This window comes from Procambarus clarkii, chromosome 19 (assembly GCF_040958095.1).
Source record: "Procambarus clarkii isolate CNS0578487 chromosome 19, FALCON_Pclarkii_2.0, whole genome shotgun sequence".
Taxonomy (NCBI): domain Eukaryota; kingdom Metazoa; phylum Arthropoda; class Malacostraca; order Decapoda; family Cambaridae; genus Procambarus; species Procambarus clarkii.
The window spans coordinates 22,418,658-22,432,700 of record NC_091168.1 but is presented as its reverse complement, the minus strand read 5'-3'; the positions used below and the strand labels follow the sequence as shown (position 1 = coordinate 22,432,700).

At 37.2% G+C, this 14,043-nt stretch overlaps 1 protein-coding gene across 2 annotated transcripts in view; it reads right to left on the bottom strand.

Moving 5' to 3' along the window:
* Positions 1 to 14,043, bottom strand: part of LOC123757562 (uncharacterized protein CG5902) — an 81,871-nt gene that overhangs the window by 7,121 nt on the left and 60,707 nt on the right. The window contains exon 7 of one of the 2 annotated variants that reach the window (XR_006772778.2): positions 9,470 to 9,540. The exons of the other annotated variant lie outside the window; for it this stretch is intronic. The gene's annotated coding sequence lies outside the window, so the exon portion shown is untranslated. The remainder of the gene's footprint in view (positions 1 to 9,469; positions 9,541 to 14,043) is intronic. 2 annotated transcript variants of the gene reach the window in all.

Genomic DNA, 14,043 nt, shown 5'->3' with positions numbered 1-14,043 from the left:
AATTTTCTCTTATTCTTTTGCCTATTGCTAATTTTTGCCCGAATTATTATCTTCCCATAAGAGATGGCAATAATAAAGCTTCATCTGAATTTTTTTTACCATTAGATGAGCTCATCAATATCATCATCCAATCAGTGGATGAGAAAGTTCAAGCCAAAAATTTGACCCAACAACACAGAGAAACATGAGACATTATCACTTCCATCCACTCAAGACTCAATCTGAGTGTGAACACAAAATTATTATATTAGATGACATTTAATGCCAATATTTATTAAAAGCTTGTTAAAATTAAAAATAATCTTGGTCATGATACATTTTGTAATATTGTATAATATACAGTATAAATATGTAAAGGGTATTATAAACAAACATCCCCATGACCAGTGCTGTTGCTGACGCACTGGTTGTGTCTAGCACACAGACACAACTTCAAAAGCAGTAGCAATACAGTACTGTATATTTTTCTTATGTTTATACCATAAATATATGATCTAAACTTGAATGATTTTTGTAATTTATTTAGATTTCTGGATATGGTATATCATTGTATATACTGTATTACATTCAAATACAGTACATTCATAGAGGCACATTTCATCAAGATATACATTTTGTTATTGGACACCTCCGCCCCAATAATCACCACGCATCTATCTCAACACATTAGAGTATTCCCCATTTTGTAATTAAGTGTTCCCCTAATAGCATTACTGACATACTGCTTAAAGTCTAATAATCAGTTTGATGTGGTACAATTTTCATCATTAATGCTTGTTGGTTGCCTTTCATTGCTGTATGTTAACTTGTGATGTCAGTGCAAGAGGCCTGTAAGTCCTGAAACATACCATACCACAGTATATTTCCTGAAACACTGTCTCCCAACATCATTATAACATTATATCTCCCAAAATGTACCATCTCCCCAAAATACATTCACTCTCCCTATATGCAACATCCTTACACAGTACTGTTTATCATAAAAATACACCATCCCTTACTACATGTCCCTAAATAACATTTACCTTAAAGCACCATTTATTGCTAAATTATAATTCACAGCACACACCATCTGTTACACATCACCACGCAAAAAATGCAGCATACCTTGTCACATTATCACATTACACTAGCACCTTTTCACATTAGCTAGTGTCTTTACAAGAATGTAAAATCAATATCATTTCTATGTACTCTCTTAACCCCCCAATGTACCTTCTTGTCTATAAATCTATATAAATAAAAATGTAAATGTTCGTTTGTTCAAAATCGCTAATCTCCAAAAGTTCTTAACCGATTACTTTGAAATTTTCACACAGCTTTCCATTCGCATCCAAGCCGGTTTATATATACATACTATATAGATGTCACGTCTGTGATGGTTAAAAAACATGCTTTTTCTAAAAAACTGTTTTTTCATGTGTTTTTCATGTGAGAGAAATCTTCGAAACCTATTTACCGATTGCTTTGAAATTTTGACACAACGTTACATTTGAATAGGCGCATCCTTTTATATATCTACTATATACATGCCTCACCTGCGACAGGAAAAAACATGCTTTTTTTTTAAAAACAGCGCCATCTGTTGGACGTAAGAGCAACACCCGCTGTAATCTCCGAAAGTTCTTCACCAATTGCTTTGAAATTTTGACACAACGTTGCATTCGAATAGGCGCGTCTTTTTATATACCTATATAGATGCCACCCATGTGACAGGTAAAAACATGCATTTTTGAAAAAGAGCACCATCTGTTGCACATAATAGCAACATGCACGCTATACTAAATATGTCACGAATTCCATTTTAATGTTTCCGATTGCATTGATAAATTTTATTTTCATAGATTTTGATTTATTTTATTTTTTATAGAATTGTTTTGTGTGACATTGTGTTGGAATTAGGATGTGTTGTTTACCATACCGTTCATTTCGTAAGTATAAATATAGATGCCACACCTGTGACAAAACTATGCTTTTCTTGAAAAACAGCGCCATCTGTTGCATGTAAGAGCAACACACATGCTATACTAAATATGGTATAATTCCATTTTAATGTTTCCGATTGCATCTTGAGGTTATCTTGAGATGATTTCGGGGCTTTAGTGTCCCCGCGGCCCGGTCCTCGACCAGGCCTCCACCCCCAGGAAGCAGCCCGTGACAGCTGACTAACACCCAGGTACCTATTTACTGCTAGGTAACAGGGGCATTCAGGGTGAAAGAAACTTTGCCCATTTGTTTCTGCCTCGTGCGAGAATCGAACCCGCGCCACAGAATTACGAGTCCTGCGCGCTATCCACCAGGCTACGAGGCACTACACTTAGGTAATTATACACACAATTCCTCATCCATTGCCCCATAAAGACAGTTTTGTTTTGCCTAGGTCCCCTCTACCCATAACAGGTGTTCTGGCTGGTAGAAACCAAAGTGCAGCATTATTTAGCTTTGCAAAAAATAAACAGCACATTTCTCAGAAACCCATTAAATCGAAATCCTCAGATTAGGCAAAATTGTAATTAATTTTGTCAATAAAAATGTTAATAATAAAAATCTCAACACACTAAAAGATGGGGGGGGGGGTTTGTTGAAGTTTTAACTCTTCCACTGTACTGACACGGTTGGGATTGATCTCGGTAATTGTGTCCGAAAACGCTCGGCTCAACGCTCAAATGCTCAATCATGCTAACTGTGCTCGGTGCCTGAAACACTATGCATGCTATTGGCTGTACAAGAATGTAAGAACTCTCGTATATATTAAAAAAAAAAAAGTATCCAAAACCTGGGTAACACGGCTGGGAAAGTTTTAAAGTACCGCATAAGATTTAAAAGTCCCTCTCCCCCCTCTGGCTCACATCTGCTTCCTCAGGCTTCCGGTAAACAGATACCATCTTAGAAAAAATTGTGGGCACCTGTCCTGGGTGTGAGAGCCTCAGTATTGAGAAGGGTAACCATGAGCAGTGCATGTAGGAGCAGCGCACAGGCCTGCCATGCATCATGTGTGCACAGCATCATTTAATAATGATGAAATAACTATGATTAGTTAATGATGATAGTGTCATAAAAGATCTTGACTGATAAAAACTATGTGCAAGTTTCAGATATTAGTGAACCCAATGCTGGTTACGATGTTCAGAGAACAAGGCAGACATCCACAGCTGGTGCGTGGTGCAACAATGCGTCATGAAAAAAAGGGACCTGATGTTCCTTTAGAATATGAGCTTGTGAAAAATGCTTCACATTCAGAATCCAGTGACCAAGATTCTGGTAGTACTAGCAGTAATGTGGCTAGAGTTAGCAATGTGCATAATACTGTATATTGGGAGGCAACTTGCTGCATCGGGTGGCATTGCCAACTGAACAATGTGGGTGCTATGCTGTGCTTGGATTATGAGATTATCACACCCACCCAAACTGCTTGTGGTTTGTTATGATGCATAACAAGTACAGTACTAGTTATATATAACATGTACTTACAGTTTAATTACAACAAAAACAGTATGTTTTATTGTTCAAAGAAAATAATATTGCGCATATATTAGTGACATGAATACATGTGTGCATACCAATATTCTACATGTTCTGTGATATACAATAATACAAATAGTATTACTTTATTGACAGCCCAGTGCATCACTGCACTTAAAAAAAAAAAACACGTACAACATTATTATATGAAAACAATATCATGTATTCACTTTCAATTTTGTGCAAAATATGGGGGGCTAGGCTGAACTCTGAGAACTGGTTACATGATTATTACACCCACCAGCACTGCTTAGTGGTTTGTAAAGTTCAATGAAAACATAGATACAGTACTGTAGTTATATACACTGTATAGTGTGTACACAGTGTAATAACAGCAAAATAATATATTTTATTGTTCTAAGAATATAATATGGTATGCATCTTAGTAACATGAATATATTTGAGCATTCCAATGCCTCACACAGTTTATTATACAGTACTGTATAAATTTATAAATTTATTACTGCAAATAAACCAGACAAAAACAAATCGAACATATCGAGATAAATACAGTGGTACCTCGTTTTACAAACGCCCCTGTTTATGAACTTTCGGGTTACGAGCCCGATTTGTTCGGAAAATTTGAATCGGGTTACGAACTTTCCCTCGAGATACGAGTTTGTTGATTCACATACAGCCTACCTAGCGCTTGGTGGCACGGCGATTGCGCCTTAGTTTACCAGTGCCTTGCGCCCAGTGACTATCCCGCCTGAATTTTCCGCAAGGATTTACAGGTTTTTTCGGATTTTTGGCTATTTGAGCATAAAAGTTGTTATTATACATGTCGTCATGGGTTCCAAGAAAGCCAGTGGTAAGGTTCAAGGCAAAAAATCACATGTGAGAATAACCATAGAGGAAAAACAAGAGATTATTCATAAACCATGAAAATGATACACGTGTTGTTGAACTTGCTAGACAGTATAACAAATCTCCAGGAGAGGAGGAGGAGGCAGTAGAGAATGTCCCTTCCTCATTAATTAAAAAAATGTATGCAGTATGGGAAGAACTGCAAAATTTTGCTGAAAAGAATCACCCAGATAAAGCTTTAGCAGGCCATTGCATTGATCTTATTAATGACAATGTATTGTCTCACTACAGACAAGTGTTACAAAGAAGGAAAAAACAATCTTCCAGAAAAAACAATGAGAAAATCATGCAATGAGCCAGAAGCAGGCCCTAGTGGTATGCAGGCAAAATGTGCCAGAGAGTGCACCCCAGAGAAGTCCTCACTGCCTGATGTTATAATGGAAGGGGATTCCCCTTCCAAACAATAACACCTCTCCTCCTCCCCCCTCCTCACTGTCTTCCATATGCCAACAGGAGTCATCAGTAAAGTTAATTAATAACTTGTACATACTTTTGTAATGAAGATTTGGGTGAATTAGGTATAAAATTTACTTTGATGTTAATTTTGGGGGGAGTCAGGAACGGATTAATTCATTTCCCATTATTTCTTATGGGGAAATTTGCTTCGGTTTACAAATTTTCGGGTTACAAACCGTCTCCAGGAATGGATTAAATTCGTAAACCAAGGTACCCCTGTATATACAAATATCTTTGCAATAACTCCTGCCCCACGTCTGGTTCAGGGTGATTGCTCCATGAACACTTATGAATTGTGACCATCAGATTTCCTGGTTTCACCATGGACAAAGTCACAATTTTTTTCCTTGTTATCAGGAAACTCATTTTGCAAAGACATTTGATAAATGTGACAATGGAATGATAGCCTATAAACTGAGGTCAATAGGAGCAACATGTAGAGTAGGGCAATGGATATTTAGTTTTCTGTCAAACAGAATGCAAAGAGTAACAGTCAATCAAATAAAATTGAGCCCAAGCACAGTGAAAACCTGTGTACATCAGGTCACAGTCCTTGTACCACTAGAAAAATGATAGGATGGATTACGAGAACCTTCAAATCCAGGGATCCCATCACAATGATAATGCTATTAAAATTATTTGTACTGTCTTGCCTTGAGTACTGCTCGATACTTACTTACTCCCCCTGCTGAAATAGAGGGAGTACAGAGAACATATATGGCATGCATAGGCATGATAAAACACCTAACCTATTGAGATCATCTCAAAACTCTCCAAATGTACTCTCTAGAAAGGAGATGAGAAAGGTACTATATTATATATATACAGTAGTACTGTACATGGAAAGTACTAGAGGGCCAGGTTACTAATTTGCACAGTAAAATAATAACATACTGGAGTGAATGATATGGAAGGAAATGCAGAATATAGCCAGTGGAGAGTAGAGGTACCCTAGGTACAATCAGAGAACATTGTCTGAATATTAGAAGTCCACAGTTGTTCAATATCCTCCCAGCAAGTATAAAAAATATTGCCAGAACATAATTGGAAGTCTTTACGAAAAACAGGATAGTTTTCTGCAAGATGTGTTGGACCAACCGGGCTGTAGTGGCTACGTGGGCCACTTCAAGAAGCAGCCTGTTGGACCAAGCTCTCACAAGTCAAGTCTGGCCCTGGGCTGGGCAGTAGAACAACTTCCAGAACCCCATCCAGGTACAACACACTCCATTTACACATACAGGGTATAACTGGTCAACCTCTTGTAGTGTTCAAAATAAAACTCGATTAATACATCAAAGGATACCTGATCAATCAGGCTGTGACTCATACATCAGGCTGTGAGTCTGGACATGTGATTGAATAAACTACCACTCGCAGAACAGCCTGGTTGACCAGACCACCAACCAAGAGGCCTGGTCAAGGGGTGCTCATGATTTTTTGTCCAAGATGGCTTCTGTTTACTGGAAACCTGAGAAAGAGGATGAAAGTCCCGTGTACCCATGGGATTTTTTAACCTTATGCTAAACCTGAAAGCCTAGTTGCTGTGCACACCACCGATGAAGCGACCCTGGTCACTATGTGCAGTTGAAGGGTTAAGTTGCGATTCCATCAAGCTGTTTTTAAAAACAGCTTGTTTTTTAAAACATTTTAAAAATGTTTTAAAAGCATACTTTGCCACTTATTTTTTATTTCAAATATTTTTATTTGGGGCACTCCTTGGGATTGCCACTGGTTGGAGGGAATTAAAGCTCTCTCACATGCAGAAGTCTGAACACCTGAAAACCAAGAGGGGTCAAAAGAAAATTAGACCGACTCCTTAAACAATGCCTACAGTGGTATCTAATACTCAGCAACACATGAAGCCTCGTCTGTGTCCAATCCAAGCTGGGAAAGGAAAACAATCAGACTTCTTTTACTGTGGCCTGGACTAAAGGTGAGGCCACAAGCAAAGTCAGATCCTTGTTAAAACACAATAATTCTGCAAGATTCCTGAAATGGATGGAAAGTATGCCCTCAAACACAAATAATTTTGTGCTCAAACTCAGAACTTAGCTGCAGTCCTGCAAGCAGCCCATTGTATAGGTGGTTTGAAAAGGGGTAGCCATCTATACCTAACACATCTCACAGGTTCTCAGGTGAAACCAACACTGAACCATACTGGAGGAATGCAGAAAACAATAAAGGTGGCCTTCAGTCACTAAACTTCAACATAAGACTCTATTCTGCACAATGCAAAGCTTTGCATGGAAGCAAGGTGCTTCAACATGTCTTCCAAGCACTGGGACTCAAAATGATGTCTTGAAATATACATGTCATGCAAATATTTCTGCTGCTTCTGACTACAGTACATACTAGGAAGAACTTTTACACCTAGGCCCATGTTTCTGAATAGCTTTAGCCTAACACAGTTGCCCGATGGATGGAAAAATGCAAGCGACCCTAGTGAAAATGTCCAAAAACAGGCCCACAGCATGACCTGTGGTAGAAATTGTTCACGACCTTTGTGAGACCAAAGTTGGAATTTGCAGTTGTTGTATGATGCCCATATCTTAAGAAGCACATCAACAAACTTGAAAAGGTGCAAAGACTTGCAACTAAATGACTTTTGTAACTGAAAGATAAGAGCTACAAGGAGATATCAGAGTCATGGGAGAAATAATGGGAGTCAAATTTCAAGAGAAAGTGGTCATAGATTTAAGCTAACAAAGCTGCAGAAAAAATATTAGAAAATTTATTTTCGTAAGCAGAGTGGTAGACAGTTGGAACAAGTGAAAAGGTAGGTGGTAGAGACCAAAACCATCAGAAGTTTAATGCATTATATGAAAAAGAGGAAGATGGGACACCACAATCATAGCTCTCATCCTGTAAGTACACTTGGGTAACTACAAATAAGTCCATGCCAACAAAGCACTTGCAAAGGAAAGGCCGACCAGTCCTGACGCACCAGTAAAGACCTTAGCTCCCTGTCCGATGGTGGAGAGAACTGTATTTGAAATGATATGGGTTTATTAAGCTAAGCCACTATTATGCACCACCAGCAATACATTTTAAACCCAAGAACAAGCCAGAAAAACAAAATGAAGGACACTTGAAAGAATACTTACCAGAAACCCCCTTACTAAATAAAAATAAGCCTTGTCTAGAAGATTCAAAGACCTTAAACAGTGAAAAATTCAATGTGTGAAAATCCAATCCTTTCCTGATGATTGATATGAGGCTCAGTAAGGAAGCACATGTGGTGGCTCAGGAGTGAGGGACAGGGAGGTGTGTATGGAGTCGCCTAGTGGTGATTGGCAGAGGTATTCAAGCCAGTCTAATTACCTAACTTAATTACTTAGTAATTACTAATTAATTAGTAATTACCTAACTGTAGTTACAGGATAAGAGCTATGCTCGTGGTGTCCCGTCTTCCCAGCACACTTTGTAATATAACGCATTATATGACATATAATGCATTATATGTAACAATATATATATACAACGTATGTAATGCGTTACATATACAGTATATATAATGCATTACGTATATATGTAATGCATAATATAATATAAAAAATTATATTAAAGATTAGTATCTAATCAATTGTGCTTCTTTGGCAGTCACCTGCAATGTCAATGGAAGGGAGGTATTTCCAAAGGATTTAGAGTCTTACGAATGAACTGCTGTCAGCCATTCTGTGCTGGATTAAGATATTGCTTTATCTTGCAAAAATGATTTAGATAACCCAATTCTAAAGAAAGGAGACCACATAAATCCCTCCAACTATGGCACAGGTTATTTTACCTTCTACATCTCTAAATTTTCAATCTCTGCGAGATTATCACACAGTACTGTATTTTAAAACATATTAAACTTAAAAATCTTCTTTCTGATCAATATGGCTTCAGAAAGGCATGCAGCAGCAGTTGTCAAGCTAAAGGAAACATGATGATAAGATGCTTTTCAATGAAGAGCAGGAATTTACCATGACAATTTAGTGTGACTATCTGTTAAAAGCTTGATGAAGGAGTATGGCTTTGGTATGAGTACTTATTTTTTATATTAAAAGCGAAAATCTTCATCTTACGGATTTTTTTTTTGCTAAGTGTATGTGATGATAAAAGCAGTGGTTATAGGAAAATACTGAAGGTTGGTAAACATGATGAGTTTAATGCTACTGTGTACAAGTGATGAACACAGCAATGCAATGCAGGTCAGGTGGTTGGTGCCAAACATAATTAGGTTGAAGCAGCATAAGCTGGTTTGCAACTTAAGCATTACTAACTTAGAAGTTCTGACTGGGTTACCAGATTAATGCATGGGCATGCCAACTAATTCCAAAAAGGTAAAGCCTTATGTAGTGATAAAGTACATGTTGATTCGTGTAAGCAGAAATTAAATTTTGATTAGTACTTTTCAATTACATTTCTTCCAAGCTTGAAATGCAAGACTCGCTTGTACTGGATAAGTTTGCTAAATAATGTTTGGCTAATAGGCTTTAGGAGATAGACCATAAAGCTGGTAAGGAAAGTTTGAAGTGTAGTATGCGCAAGGCAGATGACTCTCACAGGACTGAGAATGTTATTGAAGATTAAGGCTGTAAAGCCAAGATCATTAACAAATTACTTCCACGGACTACTGTACCTCTAGTTTAAAAAAATTCAAGGAGTGCCTGGTTTGCATGTGACATATTTTTAGTGGGTCAACAATCATTTCTGCAAAGAGGTAAAGGAATATCAGATTAAGCATTTGGGACTGAGGTATGATTTATGATTAGGTTCAGGCACTGGTGCTGTTAGATGATACCACAGCTCACCCTGACAATGATAACTTAAAATCAAGTGATGGCACAGTACCCTGTATGACATCACCACTTAACACCACAGCTCTCATCTAGTCCAAGGATCAAGGTGTTATCTAAGTAATAAAGAGGCTCTGTAAAGAAAGAGGTGCTAAATATGATTTAGGTAGTATTGAGCTCGTTGAAAAGAGTACACAATCCTCCAAAAAATATTTGTTATTAAATCTTTTATCACATCAGTGTGGGATAAATTATTAAACATTTGCACAGAAGCAAACAATTATGTGTTTGCATTTGTACAAGAATGTAAGAACTCTTGTATACAAAATAAATAAATAAATAAATATTACTTCTGTCCCCTTGTATTTAAGTAATATATTTTTTCTTTCTAAGTGATATAAAGTTATGATGTAGATAGAGAAATACAGTAAAATTCCTTTTCAAAGTACTGTAGTGGTTTTGCACAGTAAAAGTCATGCTCAGAAACCAGTTTTGCCTCTGCTGAAAGTAATTATCCAAGTGTACAGTACAGGAAGTTACAGGAGGAGAGCTATGATCGTAGTGTCCCAGTTTTCATATAACCATCATATGACGTTTTGAATCTTCCAATGGTTAAAGAATGCACTTTCCTCTTATTTAAATTATTCCATCCATCTAACACACTATTTGCAAAAAGAATACAAATATTTATGATAGTTTCTGGCACCTTTATTTTCTTTGTTGAAATTTATGACCTCTTGTTATCAATATTGCAATTATAAATATCTATTCTTGTAAATTTTGTAAATTCTGGTAACAATTTTGTATGTGGTGATCATGTCACTTCTTTCTTCTGTCTACTAGTTTTAACATAACTGCTGCTTTAACACTACTGTACTGTGTAATCCTACTCGAACGGATTACTTGGAGCCTCTTCCATTCCATATCATCTTCCACTGCATTTGGCATCTGCACTGGCTCGAACATTCAATATTTTTTTTTTTTTACCAGGAACTGTGTAACATGCATTAATTCATATATTTACACATTCATAATTTTAAAACTAGATGTGATAGGGAAACAGGAAGTGAGTCATTGCTATAAACAATCGGCGGCTAGAAAGGCGAGATCCAAGAGCCAATGCTTCATCCTGCAGGCACAAATAAGGGAGTGCATTCATACTGTAATATCAAATCTATGTTGTAATGCAGCTGTACGGTATAATCAGAAAAATATAACATGATACTATATGCAAGAAAGAACTGATTTTACTTTGGAGTGAAGCTCCACTTACCTTGTGACTTTCAAGTGGTCAGGTTAGGTGTCCTTGTTCTAAAGGAACTTGCAAACACTATTTATATTTCTATAATACCTATTCCATCAGAAACAAAATGAATGCAAATGCTGTATATACATTACTCCTTCAATAGGCCACTTTCATGTATCATCAGAAATTACCTCTTTTTGTGAAGTTATATTTTTCTTCATATACTGTATATACAGTATTAATGGTTTTACTTCCAGCTCTCTCTGTGCCAATCACCATCAATGGCCTCCTCGCCTGCAGCATTTGCATTTGGTATTGTGTGTGTGTTTGAGGGAGTCTTGCTAGCTTTCTGCACATCTCTTGTATGGTTTTGCTCTCCATCTTCTTTAAATTTACACCCCTTTAAATTTTGTTATGCTCATGTCTTCACAGTTCAGTTCATTTCCTTTCTTTGTGAGGCAGGTATTTTAGGGCACTTTCGCTTCTAGCTTCTGGCTTTGGTCCACAGTGCAATACTTTTTCAGGGCATGTCGACTATTTTAGCAGTCGATTTTCTTTCTGTCCATTTTGACAGCATGGAAGATGGATTGGGCCTCTATACCCAAGATTTGCAGAGCATTCAGTCATGCACAGGAGGGACTGTTTGTCTCGATGCATTTGCGGAGGCTTTTGGTCTACAGGTGCTATAAGTGGGACTTTGTAAAACATGTTAGTCCTTTCATACTCAATAACAGTCCATTTAAATGTAACAAAAAAGACAGAAAACATTTAAAAGAGTCTACAGGATCGTCTAACGGTAGCATAGAAGAAAAAAATACATATTGGGTACAGGAAAAATGCATAAACCCACCAAGTCTAAAAGGTATTTAAACCAAAAAAATAGGTCACATTAAATGGACCCAACACATTACTGTAATTAATTTTTAACAATTGCTAAACTACAATTCATCATTTTCAAATATATTTACTCAAATTTGGAATTAATAGGTACAGTATTTTTAATGAACTGTACAGGTACTGTGTTCTGATATACAGTACAGTATATCATCAACACTAATCTAAATGAGTTCTGGTGCAAAATGTCATCAGTGGCCCAAATACACACATGATTTGAACAAGAGCAGATTGTAATTACTTAAGAGTAGTTAAAGGATGAGAGTTACGCACGTGGTGTCCCGTCTTCCCAGTACTTTTTGTTGCACTGTACAGTGTAACGTTTTGAAACTACTGACGGTTTTGGCCTCCACCACCTTTTCACTTAACTTGTTTCAACCGTCTGCCACTCTGTTTGCAAAAGAGTACCTTCCACCTCCACCTTGCACCTTCTAATATTTTTTCAATACATTTGTTTCATTAGCTTGAATGAATTTCAATTAGCTTGTCCTTTTGTTCTTGAAATTGCTGGTTTCAGGAACTCCTCCTCGTCAATTTGGTCGATTCCTGTTACTATTTTGTAAGTGGTTATCATATCTCCTTTATTCTTCTATCTTCTAGTTTTGGTATGTTTAACATCTTTAGTCTCTCTTTGTTGTTCAGTTCTGTAAGCCATTTTGTAGCAAGCCTTTGCACCTTTTCCAGTTTATTTATATGCTTCATGACATATGGATACCATACAACTGCTGCATATTCTAATTTTGATCTCATAAAAAGTCATGAACAGTTTAGTATTTTAGCATCTATGTAATTAAAAGCAAGTCTGAATTTAGAAAGCGACACATACACTCCTCCCTCAATGTTCTTTGTGTGTTCCTCTGGTGACAGTTTACTATCCAAAACTACCTCTAGATCTCCTTTTTATTTGAGTTCTTTAATTCCTTTCTACATAATTTGAAGTTGTGTATGGTCTAGTTTCTCCGATTCCACATTCCATAACATGGCATGGCATATCTCCTCTTCTTTCCTGGTGAACTCTGTGGTACTCCGCAAGCACTCCACTAGTAACACAAGGGGACTCAGGTGGAAACTTAGTACCCAGATGAGCCACAGAGACGTTAGAAAGAATTTTTTTCAGTGTCAGAGTAGTTAATAAATGGAATGCACTAGGAAGTGATGTGGTGGAGGCTGACTCCATACACAGTTTCAAATATAGTTATGATAGAGCCCAGTAGGCTCAGGAATCTGTACACCAGTTGATTGACAGTGGAGAGGCGGAACCAAAGAGCCAAAACTCAACCCCCGCAAGCATAATTAGGCGAGTACTCCTCCAGTCAAATACAATGTCTCTAATTACTGCCCTCATCAGTCTCTTAGAAAATTTTTGATCCATGTCAGAAATCTCCCTGTCAACCCCTCTAGCATGTTCCAGTTTCTAGAACTGAAAATTTTGTTTCCAAGATTCATCCAAAAATAAAAATTCCCCAAAATTCTAAATTCCTCATTTTGTACAAACACACTTTGGAACTGTTCATTTAGTGTTTCACACATTTCTTTTTCATTCAGTGTAAACCTGTTCCCCATTCTAAATCTCTGTATTTTATCCTTTACATGCAGCTTGCTTTTAATATATTTTTAGAAAATGCCTGGAACTGTTTCATATTTATCTGCTACCCCTTTCTTTCTCTTTCTCGACGTTTCTTCTGCCTTTCTCTTTACCTCTGTGTATATATTTCTTGATTGTAGTGCTGGTATATTTGAGGGCTAGGTCGCTTCCTGTAGTGTACCCATTTTCTTGTCTTTTCCTCTCTGTCCCACATATCTTCTGTTGAGCTAATCCTGTTTTCTAGTTCTGCATCTGTTTTGGTATAAATTTTGTTGTGCCTTCATCCTATATTTCACATAATTTGGCATACATATGATTTAGAGTATTGCCTTGCCTAGCAACAAATCTTTCCAATTACATTCATTAAAGAATTTGCTAAGCTCCCCATAGTGTCCTCTTTTGAAATAAAGTTTATCAATTGTTTCAATGTCCCCATTCTCTTCTAGATTATATCGCAAAGCATATTTAATTTCCAACAGGACATGATTACTTTTTCCTAAGGGTAGAAGGTGCTGATGTCAAATATCTCCTCTTCTTTCCTGGTGAATATTAAGTCCAGTATTGATGGAACATTCCCTTCCCTCAATCTTGTGGCCTGCTTGATGTGTTGATACATGAATGTCTCCAGAATGAGGTTAACAAATCTGCCTGTCCAAATGTCCTCTGTTCTTGCTTCATAGGCCTCCCAGTCT